This window comes from Oncorhynchus gorbuscha, linkage group LG11, assembly GCF_021184085.1.
Source record: "Oncorhynchus gorbuscha isolate QuinsamMale2020 ecotype Even-year linkage group LG11, OgorEven_v1.0, whole genome shotgun sequence".
Lineage (NCBI taxonomy): Eukaryota > Metazoa > Chordata > Actinopteri > Salmoniformes > Salmonidae > Oncorhynchus > Oncorhynchus gorbuscha.
In genome coordinates this window covers 85,283,350-85,297,734 of record NC_060183.1, presented here as the reverse complement: position 1 = coordinate 85,297,734, position 14,385 = coordinate 85,283,350, and the positions used below count along the sequence as shown (strand labels likewise).

General features: G+C 45.2%; 1 protein-coding gene and 1 pseudogene across 1 annotated transcript in view; both read left to right on the top strand.

Annotated features, from left to right (window-relative positions):
- The window catches only part of LOC123989575, a 144,737-nt pseudogene extending 139,266 nt beyond the window's left edge, over positions 1-5,471 (top strand).
- The window catches only part of LOC123989574 (A-kinase anchor protein 2-like), an 88,434-nt gene continuing 78,037 nt past the window's right edge, over positions 3,989-14,385 (top strand). The window contains 1 exon segment of the mRNA XM_046290692.1: positions 3,989-4,103. The gene's annotated coding sequence lies outside the window, so the exon portion shown is untranslated.

Below are 14,385 nucleotides of genomic sequence, written 5' to 3'. Positions count from 1 at the left end.
CTTGGACTAATCATCCAATGAGCTCCACACCTTGGAGAGATCATCCAATGAGCTTGGAGAGATCATCCAATGAGCTCCACACCTTGGAGGGATCATCCAATGAGCTCCACACCTTGGAGAGTTCATCCAATGAGCTTGAGACTTTGATAAACTTCCTGACGATGGCTAACCGCTAGTCTCTGTTCTCCTGGTGACTTCAACCTCCCGACATCGTCTCTCGATTGATTTATTTTTCCAATCCCCTCCAACTCACAAGGCAGACAATACTCTGAACCTCATCTTTACTAGAGGCTGTTCTCCTACTAATCTCACTGTGACCTCCTCCAGGTCTCTGTTCTCCTACTAATCTCACTGTAACCCCTCCAGGTCTCTGTTCTCCTACTAATCTCACTGTGACCTCCTCCAGGTCTCTGTTCTCCTACTAATCTCACTGTAACCCCCTCCAGGTCTCTGTTCTCCTACTAATCTCACTGTAACCCCCTCCAGGTCTCTGTTCTCCTACTAATCTCACTGTAACCCCCTCCAGGTCTCTGTTCTCCTACTAATCTCACTGTAACCCCCCTCCAGGTCTCTGTTCTCCTACTAATCTCACTGTAACCCCCTCTAGGTCTCTGTTCTCCTACTAATCTCACTGTAACCCCCCTGGTCTCTGTTCTCCTACTAATCTCACTGTAACCCCCTCCAGGTCTCTGTTCTCCTACTAATCTCACTGTAACCCCCTCCAGGTCTCTGTTCTCCTACTAATCTCACTGTAACCCCCTCCATGTCTCTGTTCTCCTACTAATCTCACTGTAACCCCCTCCAGGTCTCTGTTCTCCTACTAATCTCACTGTAACCCCCTCCAGGTCTCTGTTCTCCTACTAATCTCACTGTAAACCCCCCCGGGTTCTCTTCTCCTACTAATCTCACTGTGACCCCCTCCAGGTCTCTGTTCTCCTACTAATCTCACTGTAACCCCCTCCTGGTCTCTGTTCTCCTACTAATCTCACTGTACCCCCCTCCAGGTCTCTATTCTCCTACTAATCTCACTGTAACCCCCTGGTCTCTGTTCTCCTACTAATCTCACTGTAACCCCCTGGTCTCTCTTCTCCCCTCCAGGTCTCTGTTCTCCTACTAATCTCACTGTAACCCCCTCCGGGTCTCTGTTCTCCTACTAATCTCACTGTAACCCTTGAGAGTGTATCAATGATCTTGATAAGCTGTTCGTACTTGGCGACTTCAACCTCCCGACGACTGCCTTCTATTAATTTCTTTCCAACTCTCTCTTTTCCCTCCTTTTGACCCTTTCCCAGTCCCCTCCCACTCACAAGGCAGACAATACAGTTGACCTCATCTTTACTAGAGGCTGTTTGCCTACTCCCCTGCTCCGTGGCTGAGTGACTCATTGCGAGCTTACAGAACTGTGCTGCGGGCAGCTGAGTGTAAATGGAGGAAAACTAAACGTCCGGAGGACAAATCACACTTCCTCCCCCTCCTCTCTACTTTCTCTTCCTCTGGGTCCGCTGCTAAAGCCACTTTTATCACTCTAAATTTCAAGCTTCTGCCTCTGACCCTCGGAAACTCTTTTCTGCCTTCTCCTCCTTCCTTAATCCTTCTCCCCCTCCCTCCTCCCTCCTCCCTCCCCCTCCTCCCCCTCCCTCCCCCCCCCTCCCTCCTCCCTCCCTCCTGCTTCCCCCTCCTCCCCCCCCTCCTCCCTCCCCCCCCTCCCTCCTCCTCCCTCCTCCCCCTCCTCCCCCTCCTCCCCCCCACCTCCGTCCTCCTCCCTCCTCCCCCCTCCCTCCCCCCCCTCCCTCCTCCCCCTCCTCCCTCCTCCCCTCCTCTATCAGATCCTCCTCTCCACCCTCTCAGGGCTGGACGTCTCAGGCTCTATCAGATCCTCCTCTCCACCCACTCAGGGCTGGGCGTCTCAGGCTCTATCAGATCCTCCTCTCCACCCTCTCAGGGCTGGGCGTCTCAGGCTCTATCAGATCCTCCTCTCCACCCTCTCAGGGCTGGGCGTCTCAGGCTCTATCAGATCCTCCTCTCCACCCTCTCAGGGCTGGGTGTCTCAGGCTCTATCAGATCCTCCTCTCCACCCTCTCAGGGCTGGGTGTCTCAGACTCTATCAGATCCTCCTCTCCACCCTCTCAGGGCTGGACGTCTCAGGCTCTATCAGATCCTCCTCTCCACCCTCTCAGGGCTGGACGTCTCAGGCTCTATCAGATCCTCCTCTCCACTCTCTCAGGGCTGGGCGTCTCAGGCTCTGCATGCACTTGGATTGCATCCTACCTGGCAGGCCGATCCTACCAGGTGACGTGGAGAGGATCAGTGTCTGCACCACTCACGACTGGTGTCCCCCAGGGCTCGGTTCTAGGCCCTCTCCTCTTCTCTCTATACACCAAGTCACTTGGCTCCATCATTTCCTCTCAATGTCTCTCCTATCATTGCTATGCAAATGACACTCAACTACTTTTCTCCTTCCCCCCTTCTGACACCCAGGTAGTGACATGCATCTCTGCGTGCCTGCCAGATACCTGGATGTTGGTTCACCACCTGAAGCTCAAATCAACAAGGCGGAGCTGCTCTTTCTCCGGGGAAGACCTACCTGCTCAAAGACCTCTTCATCATGGTGAACAACTCCATGGTGTCCCCATCTCAGACATCAAAGAACATTGGCGTGGCCCTGTCATTCTCTGCAAAACATCCTGCAGGTTCATGCTCTACGACATCCATAGAACCACCCTTCCCCATACAGGAAGCAGAGCAGGTCCTAATCCAGGTACTTGTCATCTTCCGTCTGGACTACAGCAACTCGCTCTTGGCTCCCTCGCTTGTGCCATCAAATGCTGCAGCCCGCCTGGTGTTCAACCTTATCAAGTCCTCCCACGTCACCCCACTCATCCGCACACTCCACTGGCTTCCAGTCGAAGCTCGCATCCACTCCAGGACCATGGTGCTTGCCTACGGAGCAGCAAGAGGAGCTACCCCTCCCTACTTTCAGGCTCAAACCCTACACCCCAAACGAGAGCACTCCGTTCCGCCACCTCAGGTCCTTGTGGGAAAGCTTCCTGCCCATCTTCCAAAAATATCTGAAACTCTGTCTTCAAATAGTATCTTAAATAATCACCCAGAGTTGTACTATAGTTGAAACCACATGATATCTGTCTGTCTGTCTGTCTGTCTGTCTGTCTGTCTGTCTGTCTGCCTGTCTGCCTGCCTGCCTGCCTGCCTGTCTGTCTCCCAGAGATGTACTATAATGGTAACATGATATCTTCTTTCTCTCCCTCCCTCCGTCCGTCCACCTGTCTGTCTGTCTTTTATCCAGTGATGTACGCCATGGAGATCAATGTGGAGAAGGACAGAAAGACAGGGGACACCAGGATCCTGTCAGCGTCTTCCGTCAGCCCTGACGAAGTGCCTGACTGCGGGGTCAAGGTTTTCGACGACGGCCGGAATGTTGTCTACGAGGTCCGCTCGGGGGGGTCCTCTACCCTGGACAATGGGGTTCACCACTGGAGCTCCCAACAGGTGGATGAGCTGATGAAGCGGGTCGGGGCGACCACCGGCTGTGCTCAGGGAGGCAAGTCTAAGGTCACTGTCAACCCCGCTGACGCTGATGACCCCAAAACCTCCCCCAGGTCCATTGACCACTCTGCTGACCTCCCTACCAACTACTCCCCCTACACTACCCCCCCAGCTGTCCCTAGCTCTGCCACCACGGCCCACAAGATGCCCCAGCCCCACGCTCCAAGCGCCCCCATCACCACCCGGCCTCCACCCTGCCGGGAGGTGATATACGGAGGTGAGGTGATGGAGGCTCCCCAGGCTACGGCAGAAAATCCGATCACGATGATCTTCATGGGCAATCATAATGTAGATGACCAGGATGAGACCAAGAGGCTGCTGGGATTCGACGGCACCATCAAGGCTGAGATCGTCCTGATCGATGAGGACGATGAGAAGTCGCTACGGGAGAAAACGGTGACAGACGGTTACTCCACCATGGACGGCAACGCCGCCGACCTGGTGTCCGGCTCCCGGCCGCTCAGTGACACCACCGAACTGTCGTCGGAGGAAGGACGAGAGCTCTGCCACGGCCACCAAGGAACTCCCCTCCCCAGCAGGTATAGAGAAGAAAGAGCGCTGCCACTGCTGTACTATCATGTGACCTCATTACTTTAACTACACTACCCACAACTCTCTGTTACTCTTGGGACTGCAGGGAGGGAGGAGCTCATTGGTTAATCAAGGCTCTGATCTCCCTCCTCCCCTCCTCCTCCTCCTATTCCTCCTCACGGCTACTAACAGAACCCTCTGACGCCTGGAACTTGGCTGCATTGACATCATTCTTTTTAACTCTGACCTTTGACCCACCTTTGTGAGCCTGTGTCTGACCTTTATCCTAACGATGCCCCCCCCCCCCCAGGAAAGTAAAGGCTCTCTGTCACTCCCTTCAGTAGGACAACGGTGGAAGTTGAAGTTGCCCTGAATAAAGGGTCAGTTTTAGATTTTTACAACCACAGATGAAGGTCAGGATTGGATGAAGGGAAGCTGATCCTAGATCTTTACCCCAGAGCAAGGACAACACACCAGCATTCCAACCAGCAGCACAGTGTTTGGGTAGGGTTGGGCTTGCCACTAGTTTCATTGTATTCAAATTACATTTGGTCTATAAGAAATAGGTTATAAGAGAATCCTTTAAAACCAAGGAATGTTTGGTGTTAAAGACCTGGATCAGATGACTCTCTACCTGGCACTCCTAAAAACAACAGAAAGTAGACCTGCACATACAGAGACCTGCACGTTACAGTATAGGTTGATATACACACCCATCTGTCTAGTTGCCTCATTCAAGCAAAGACTGACTGGATGGATATCCCACAGACTAGGGGCCCATCCCAAACTGCACCTTATTCCCTATGTAACACAGTGCTTTTGACCAGAGCCTTGAGGGTAGAGAGGCCCTGACCTTGATACAACACCAAATATGTTTTATGTGAGGATTTGTGTAAGATTTAGTGCACTTTATAGGGAATAGGGCTCTGGTCGAAAGTAGTGCACTATATAAGGAATAGGGCTCTGGTCTAAAGTAGTGCACTATAGAGGGAATAGGGCTCTGGTCTAAAGTAGTGCACTATAGAGGGAATAGGGTGCCATTTGGGATATATCCTGAGAATGGCATTACTTATGATCTTCTGTCTGTACTGTAAGAAACATGAACAGTTATCATAATTAACGATAGGCACTGTACATAAGCTCCTCATCCGAACCATGACAGAGTACAGATGGGAACTACCAGAGTATCAGAGTATAGGAGGGAACTCTACCAGGGTATCAGAGTATAGAAGGGAACTCTACCAGGGTATCATATTACAGGAGGGCACTCTACCAGGGTATCATATTACAGGAGGGAACTCTACCAGGGTATCAGAGTATAGGAGGGAACTATCAGAGAAAAGGAGGGAACTACCAGAGTATCAGAGTATAGGAGGGAACTATCAGAGAAAAGGAGGGAACTACCAGAGTATCAGAGTATAGGAGGGAACTATCAGAGAAAAGGAGGGAACTACCAGAGTATCAGAGTATAGGAGGGAACTACCAGAGTATCAGAGTATTGGAGGGAACTCTACCAGAGTATCAGAGTATAGGAGGGAACTACCAGGGTATCAGAGTATAGGAGGGAACTACCAGAGTATCAGAGTATAGGAGGGAACTACCAGGGTATCATATTACAGGAGGGAACTCTACCAGGGTATCAGGGTATAGGAGGGAACTATCAGAGAAAAGGAGGGAACTACCAGAGTATCAGAGTATAGGAGGTAACTACCAGAGTATCAGAGTATAGGAGGGAACTCTACCAGAGTATCAGAGTATAGGAGGGAACTACCAGGGTATCAGAGTATAGGAGGGAACTACCAGGGTATCAGAGTATAGGAGGGAACTACCAGGGTATCAGAGTATAGGAGGGAACTACCAGAGTATCAGAGTATAGGAGGGAACTACCAGGGTATCAGAGTATAGGAGGGAACTACCATAGTATCAGAACTATAGGAGGGAACTACCAGGGTATCAGAGTATAGGAGGGAACTACCAGTATCAGAGTATAGGAGGGGAGTATATAGGAGGGAACTACCAGAGTATCAGAGTATCAGAGAGGAAACAGGGTATCTAGGAGGGAACCAGGGTATCAGGGTATAGGAGGGAACTACCAGGGTATCAGAGTATAGGAGGGAACTACCAGGGTATCAGGAGGGAACTACCAGGGTATCAGAGTATAGGAGGGAACTACCAGGGTATCAGAGTATAGGAGGGAACTACCAGGGTATCAGAGTATAGGAGGGAACTACCAGGGTATAGGAGGGAACTACCAGAGTATAGGAGGGAACTACCAGGGTATAGGAGGGAACTATCAGAGTATCAGAGTACAGGAGGGAACTACCAGAGTATATGAGGGAACTACCAGAGTATAGGAGAGAACTACCAGGGTATCAGAGTACAGGAGGGAACTACCAGGGTATCAGAGTATAGGAGGGAACTACCAGGGTATAGGAGGGAACTACCAAGGTATCAGAGTACAGGAGGGAACTCGGAGGGAACTACCAGAGTGAGGGAACTCAGAGTATAGGAGGGAACTACCAGGGTATCAGAGTATCGGAGGGAACTACCAGGGTATCAGAGTATAGGAGGGAACTACCAGAGTATCAGAGTATAGGAGGGAACTACCAGGGTATCGGAGTATAGGAGGGAACTACCAGAGTATCAGAGTATAGGAGGGAACTACCAGGGTATCAGAGTATAGCAGGGAACTACCAGAGTATAGGAGGGAACTACCAGGGTAACAGAGGACAGGAGGGAACTACCAGGGTATAGGAGGGAACTACCAAGGTATCAGAGTATATGAGGGAACTACCAGAGTATAGGAGAGAACTACCAGGGTATCAGAGTATAGGAGGGAACTACCAGGGTATCAGAGAATAGGAGGGAACTACCAGGGTATCAGGGTATAGGAGGGAACTACCAGGGTATCAGAGTATAGGAGGGAACTACAGGGTATCAGAGTATAGGAGGGAACTACCAGGGTATCAGAGTATAGGAGGGAACTACCAGAGTATCAGAGTATAGGAGGGAACTACCAGGGTATCAGAGTATAGGAGGGAACTACCAGGGTATCAGAGTATAGGAGGGAACTACCAGAGTATCAGAGTATGTCTCTGTGTTGTCTCTCTCTCTCAGTCTCTCTCTGTCTCTGTGTTGTCTCTCTCTCTCTGTCTCTCTCTGTCTCTTGTTCTATCTCTCTCTGTCTGTCTCTCTTCTCGATATTTCAGTGAGAACACAGTGAGAACATGTCTGTGAGAACATGTCTTTGAGAACATGTCTGTGAGAACATGTCTTTGAGAACATGTCTGTGAGAACATGTCTGACACAGTGAGAACATGTCTGTGAGAACATGTCTAACTAACACAGTGAGAACATCACAGTGAGAACATGTCTAACTAACACAGTGAGAACATGTCTAACTAACACAGTGAGAACATGTCTAACTAACACAGTGAGAACATGTCTAACTAACACAGTGAGAACATGTCTGTGAGAACATGTCTAACTAACACAGTGAGAACATGTCTGTGAGAACATGTCTGTGAGAACATGTCTGTGAGAACATGTCTGTGAGAACATGTGAAAACATGATCTGACAATTACAACAATACTGAATGAACACTTATTTTAACTTAATATAATACATCAATAAAATCTGTTTTGCCTCAAGTAAATAATGAAACATGTTCAATTTGGTTTAAATAATGCAAAAAAACAGTGTTGGAGATGAAAGTAAAAGTGCAATATGTGCACATTTACTTTCCAGCTAACGTTTCAGTTCCTTGCTCAGAACATATGAAAGCTGGTGGTTCCTTTTAACATGAGTCTTCAGTATTCCCCGGTAAGAAGTGTTAGGTTGTATTGTTATTATAGGACATTGCTCTCTATAACATTTGTATTTCATATACCTTTGACTATTGGATGTTCTATTAGGTACTTTAGTATTGCCATCCTCATCTCAGGAGTTGATAGGCTTGAAGTCATAAACAACGCAATGCTTGAAGCATTGCAAAGAGCTGCTGGCAAACGCAGTGAAGTGCTGTTTGAAGGAATGCTTACGAGCCTGCTGGTGCCTACCACCGCTCAGTCAGACTGCTCTATCAAATCATAGACTTAATTATAATAACACACAGAAATACGAGCCTTAGGTCATTAATATGGTAAAATCCGGAAACTATTTCGAAAACATATACCCTGACTCTGCGTGCAATGAACGCAAGAGAAGGGACACAATTCCCTTGTTAATATTGCCTGCTAACATGCATTTATTTTAACTGTATATATAAGGTCCCTCAGTTGACAGTGCATGTCAGAGCAAAAACCAAGCCATGAGGTCGAAGGAATTGATCGTAGAGCTCCGAGACAGGATTGAGTCGAGGTACAGATCTGGGGAAGGGTCCCAAAATATTTCTGCAGCATTGAAGGTCCCCAAGAACACAGTGGCCTCCATCATTCTTAAATGGAAGAAGTTTGTAACCACCTAGACTCTTCCTAGAGCTGGCTGCCCAGACTAATTCAGCAATCTGGGGAGAAGGGCCTTGGTCAGAACTCCAGAGTTCCTCTGTGGAGATGGGAGAACCTTCCAGAAGGACAACCATCTCTGCAGCACTCTACCAATCAGGCCAATATGGTAGAGTGGCCAGACGCAAGCCACTCCTCAGTAAAAGGCACTTGACAGCTCACTTGGAGTTTGTCAAAGGCACCTAAAGGACTCTCAGAACATGAGAAACAAGATTGGTCTGATGAAACCAAGACTGAACTCTTTGGTCTGAATGCCAAGCGTCACGTCAGGAGGTAAGTTGGCACCATCACTACAGTGAAGCATGGTGGTGGCAGCATCATGCTGTGGGGATGTTTTTCAGCAGCAGGGACTGGGAGACTAGTCAGGATCGAGGGAAAGATGAACGGAGCAAAGTACAGAGATCCTTGATGAAAACCTGCTCCAGAGCGCTCAGGACCTCAGACTGGGGGCGAAGGTTCACCTTTCAACAGGACAACGACCCTAAGCACACAGCCAAGACAATGCAGGAGTGGCTTTGGGACAAGTCTCTGAATTTCCTTGAGTGGCCCACGCCAGAGCCTGGACTTAAATCCGATCAAACATCTCTGGAGAGAACTGAAAATAGCTGTGCAGCAACGCTCCCCATCCAACCTGACAGAGCTTGAGAGGATCTGCAGAGAAGAATGGGAGAAACTACACAAATAAAGGTGTGCCAAGCTTGTAGCGTCAATGGATGAGGGAAAACAACTATTTAATCAAGTTTAGAATAAGGCTGTAACGTAACGAAATGTGGAAAGAGTCAAGGGTTTGAATACTTTCGGAATGCACTGTAAATATTGGATAAAGTAGTTAATGATAGACTGAGTGGTTACAGTAGTTAATGACAGACTGAGTGGTTACAGTAGTTAATGACAGACTGAGTGGTTACAGTAGTTAATGACAGACTGAGTGGTTACAGTAGTTAATGACAGACTATTGAGTGGTTACAGTAGTTAATGACAGACTGAGTGGTTACAGTAGTTAATGACAGACTGAGTGGTTACAGTAGTTAATGACAGACTGAGTGGTTACAGTAGTTAATGACAGACTGAGTGGTTACAGTAGTTAATGACAGACTGAGTGGTTACAGTAGTTAATGACAGACTGAGTGGTTACAGTAGTTAATGACAGACTGAGTGGTTACAGTAGTTAATGACAGACTGAGTGGTTACAGTAGTTAATGACAGACTATTGAGTGGTTACAGTAGTTAATGACAGACTATTGAGTGGTTACAGTAGTTAATGATAGACTATTGAGTGGTTACAGTAGTTAATGACAGACTGAGTGGTTACAGTAGTTAATGACAGACTGAGTGGTTACAGTAGTTAATGACAGACTGAGTGGTTACATTAGTTAATGACAGACTGAGTGGTTACAGTAGTTAATGACAGACTGAGTGGTTACAGTAGTTAATGACAGACTGAGTGGTTACAGTAGTTAATGACAGACTGAGTGGTTACAGTAGTTAATGACAGACTGAGTGGTTACAGTAGTTAATGACAGACTGAGTGGTTACAGTAGTTAATGACAGACTGAGTGGTTACAGTAGTTAATGACAGACTATTGAGTGGTTACAGTAGTTAATGACAGACTACTGAGTGGTTACAGTAGTTAATGACAGACTACTGAGTGGTTACAGTAGTTAATGACAGACTGAGTGGTTACAGTAGTTAATGACAGACTGAGTGGTTACAGTAGTTAATGACAGACTGAGTGGTTACAGTAGTTAATGACAGACTGAGTGGTTACAGTAGTTAATGACAGACTGAGTGGTTATAGTAGTTAATGACAGACTATTGAGTGGTTACAGTAGTTAATGACAGACTGAGTGGTTACAGTAGTTAATGACAGACTATTGAGTGGTTACAGTAGTTAATGACAGACTGAGTGGTTACAGTAGTTAATGACAGACTGAGTGGTTACAGTAGTTAATGACAGACTGAGTGGTTACAGTAGTTAATGACAGACTATTGAGTGGTTACAGTAGTTAATGACAGACTATTGAGTGGTTACAGTAGTTAATGACAGACTACTGAGTGGTTACAGTAGTTAATGACAGACTGAGTGGTTACAGTAGTTAATGACAGACTATTGAGTGGTTACAGTAGTTAATGACAGACTGAGTGGTTACAGTAGTTAATGACAGACTGAGTGGTTACAGTAGTTAATGACAGACTATTGAGTGGTTACAGTAGTTAATGACAGACTATTGAGTGGTTACAGTAGTTAATGACAGACTGAGTGGTTACAGTAGTTAATGACAGACTATTGAGTGGTTACAGTAGTTAATGACAGACTATTGAGTGGTTACAGTAGTTAATGACAGACTGAGTGGTTACAGTAGTTAATGACAGACTGAGTGGTTACAGTAGTTAATGACAGACTATTGAGTGGTTACAGTAGTTAATGACAGACTATTGAGTGGTTACAGTAGTTAATGACAGACTATTGAGTGGTTATAGTAGTTAATGACAGACTATTGAGTGGTTACAGTAGTTAATGACAGACTACTGAGTGGTTACAGTAGTTAATGACAGACTGAGTGGTTACAGTAGTTAATGACAGACTACTGAGTGGTTACAGTAGTTAATGACAGACTATTGAGTGGTTACAGTAGTTAATGACAGACTATTGAGTGGTTACAGTAGTTAATGACAGACTATTGAGTGGTTATAGTAGTTAATGACAGACTATTGAGTGGTTACAGTAGTTAATGACAGACTACTGAGTGGTTACAGTAGTTAATGACAGACTGAGTGGTTACAGTAGTTAATGACAGACTGAGTGGTTACAGTAGTTAATGACAGACTGAGTGGTTACAGTAGTTAATGACAGACTATTGAGTGGTTACAGTAGTTAATGACAGACTGAGTGGTTACAGTAGTTAATGACAGACTGAGTGGTTACAGTAGTTAATGACAGACTATTGAGTGGTTACAGTAGTTAATGACAGACTGAGTGGTTACAGTAGTTAATGACAGACTATTGAGTGGTTACAGTAGTTAATGACAGACTGAGTGGTTACAGTAGTTAATGACAGACTGAGTGGTTACAGTAGTTAATGACAGACTGAGTGGTTACAGTAGTTAATGACAGACTATTGAGTGGTTACAGTAGTTAATGACAGACTATTGAGTGGTTACAGTAGTTAATGACAGACTATTGAGTGGTTACAGTAGTTAATGACAGACTATTGAGTGGTTACAGTAGTTAATGACAGACTATTGAGTGGTTACAGTAGTTAATGACAGACTGAGTGGTTACAGTAGTTAATGACAGACTGAGTGGTTACAGTAGTTAATGACAGACTATGACAGAGTTAATGACAGACTGAGTGGTTACAGTAGTTAATGACAGACTACTGAGTGGTTACAGTAGTTAATGACAGACTGAGTGGTTACAGTAGTTAATGACAGACTGAGTGGTTACAGTAGTTAATGACAGACTGAGTGGTTACAGTAGTTAATGACAGACTGAGTGGTTACAGTAGTTAATGACAGACTGAGTGGTTACAGTAGTTAATGACAGACTGGGTGGTTACAGTAGTTAATGACAGACTATTGAGTGGTTACAGTAGTTAATGACAGACTATTGAGTGGTTACAGTAGTTAATGACAGACTATTGAGTGATTACAGTAGTTAATGACAGACTATTGAGTGGTTACAGTAGTTAATGACAGACTATTGAGTGGTTACAGTAGTTAATGACAGACTGAGTGGTTACAGTAGTTTATGACAGACTGAGTGGTTACAGCAGTTAATGACAGACTGAGTGTTTACAGTAGTTAATGACAGACTGAGTGGTTACATTAGTTAATGACAGACTGAGTGGTTACAGTAGTTAATGACAGACTGAGTGGTTACAGTAGTTAATGACAGACTGAGTGGTTACAGTAGTTAATGACAGACTACACCACCCGTTGTTACACAGTGGTTACAGTAGTTAATGACAGACTGAGTGGTTACAGTAGTTAATGACAGACTGTGGTTACAGTAGTTAATGACAGACTGAGTGGTTACAGTAGTTAATGACAGACTATTGAGTGGTTACAGTAGTTAATGACAGACTACTGAGTGGTTACAGTAGTTAATGACAGACTACTCCAGTGGTTACAGTAGTTAATGACAGACTGAGTGGTTACAGTAGTTAATGACAGACTGAGTGGTTACAGTAGTTAATGACAGACTGAGTGGTTACAGTAGTTAATGACAGACTGAGTGGTTATAGTAGTTAATGACAGACTGAGTGGTTACAGTAGTTAATGACAGACTGAGTGGTTACAGTAGTTAATGACAGACTATTGAGTGGTTACAGTAGTTAATGATAGACTGAGTGGTTACAGTAGTTAATGACAGACTGAGTGGTTACAGTAGTTAATGACAGACTGAGTGGTTACAGTAGTTAATGACAGACTATTGAGTGGTTACAGTAGTTAATGACAGACTATTGAGTGGTTACAGTAGTTAATGACAGACTACTGAGTGGTTACAGTAGTTAATGACAGAATGAGTGGTTACAGTAGTTAATGACAGACTATTGAGTGGTTACAGTAGTTAATGACAGACTGAGTGGTTACAGTAGTTAATGACAGACTGAATGGTTACAGTAGTTAATGACAGACTGAGTGGTTACAGTAGTTAATGACAGACTATTGAGTGGTTACAGTAGTTAATGACAGACTGAGTGGTTACAGTAGTTAATGACAGACTATTGAGTGGTTACAGTAGTTAATGACAGACTGAGTGGTTACAGTAGTTAATGACAGACTGAGTGGTTACAGTAGTTAATGACAGACTGAGTGGTTACAGTAGTTAATGACAGACTATTGAGTGGTTACAGTAGTTAATGACAGACTATTGAGTGGTTACAGTAGTTAATGACAGACTATTGAGTGGTTACAGTAGTTAATGACAGACTATTGAGTGGTTACAGTAGTTAATGACAGACTACTGAGTGGTTACAGTAGTTAATGACAGACTGAGTGGTTACAGTAGTTAATGACAGACTGAGTGGTTACAGTAGTTAATGACAGACTATTGAGTGGTTACAGTAGTTAATGACAGACTATTGAGTGGTTACAGTAGTTAATGACAGACTATTGAGTGGTTATAGTAGTTAATGACAGACTATTGAGTGGTTACAGTAGTTAATGACAGACTACTGAGTGGTTACAGTAGTTAATGACAGACTGAGTGGTTACAGTAGTTAATGACAGACTGAGTGGTTACAGTAGTTAATGACAGACTATTGAGTGGTTACAGTAGTTAATGACAGACTGAGTGGTTACAGTAGTTAATGACAGACTGAGTGGTTACAGTAGTTAATGACAGACTATTGAGTGGTTACAGTAGTTAATGACAGACTGAGTGGTTACAGTAGTTAATGACAGACTACTGAGTGGTTACAGTAGTTAATGACAGACTGAGTGGTTACAGTAGTTAATGACAGACTGAGTGGTTACAGTAGTTAATGACAGACTGAGTGGTTACAGTAGTTAATGACAGACTGAGTGGTTACAGTAGTTAATGACAGACTGAGTGGTTACAGTAGTTAATGACAGACTGAGTGGTTACAGTAGTTAATGACAGACTGAGTGGTTACAGTAGTTAATGACAGACTGAGTGGTTACAGTAGTTAATGACAGACTGAGTGGTTACAGTAGTTAATGAGAGACTGAGTGGTTACAGTAGTTAATGACAGACTATTGAGTGGTTACAGTAGTTAATGACAGACTACTGAGTGGTTACAGTAGTTAATGACAGACTA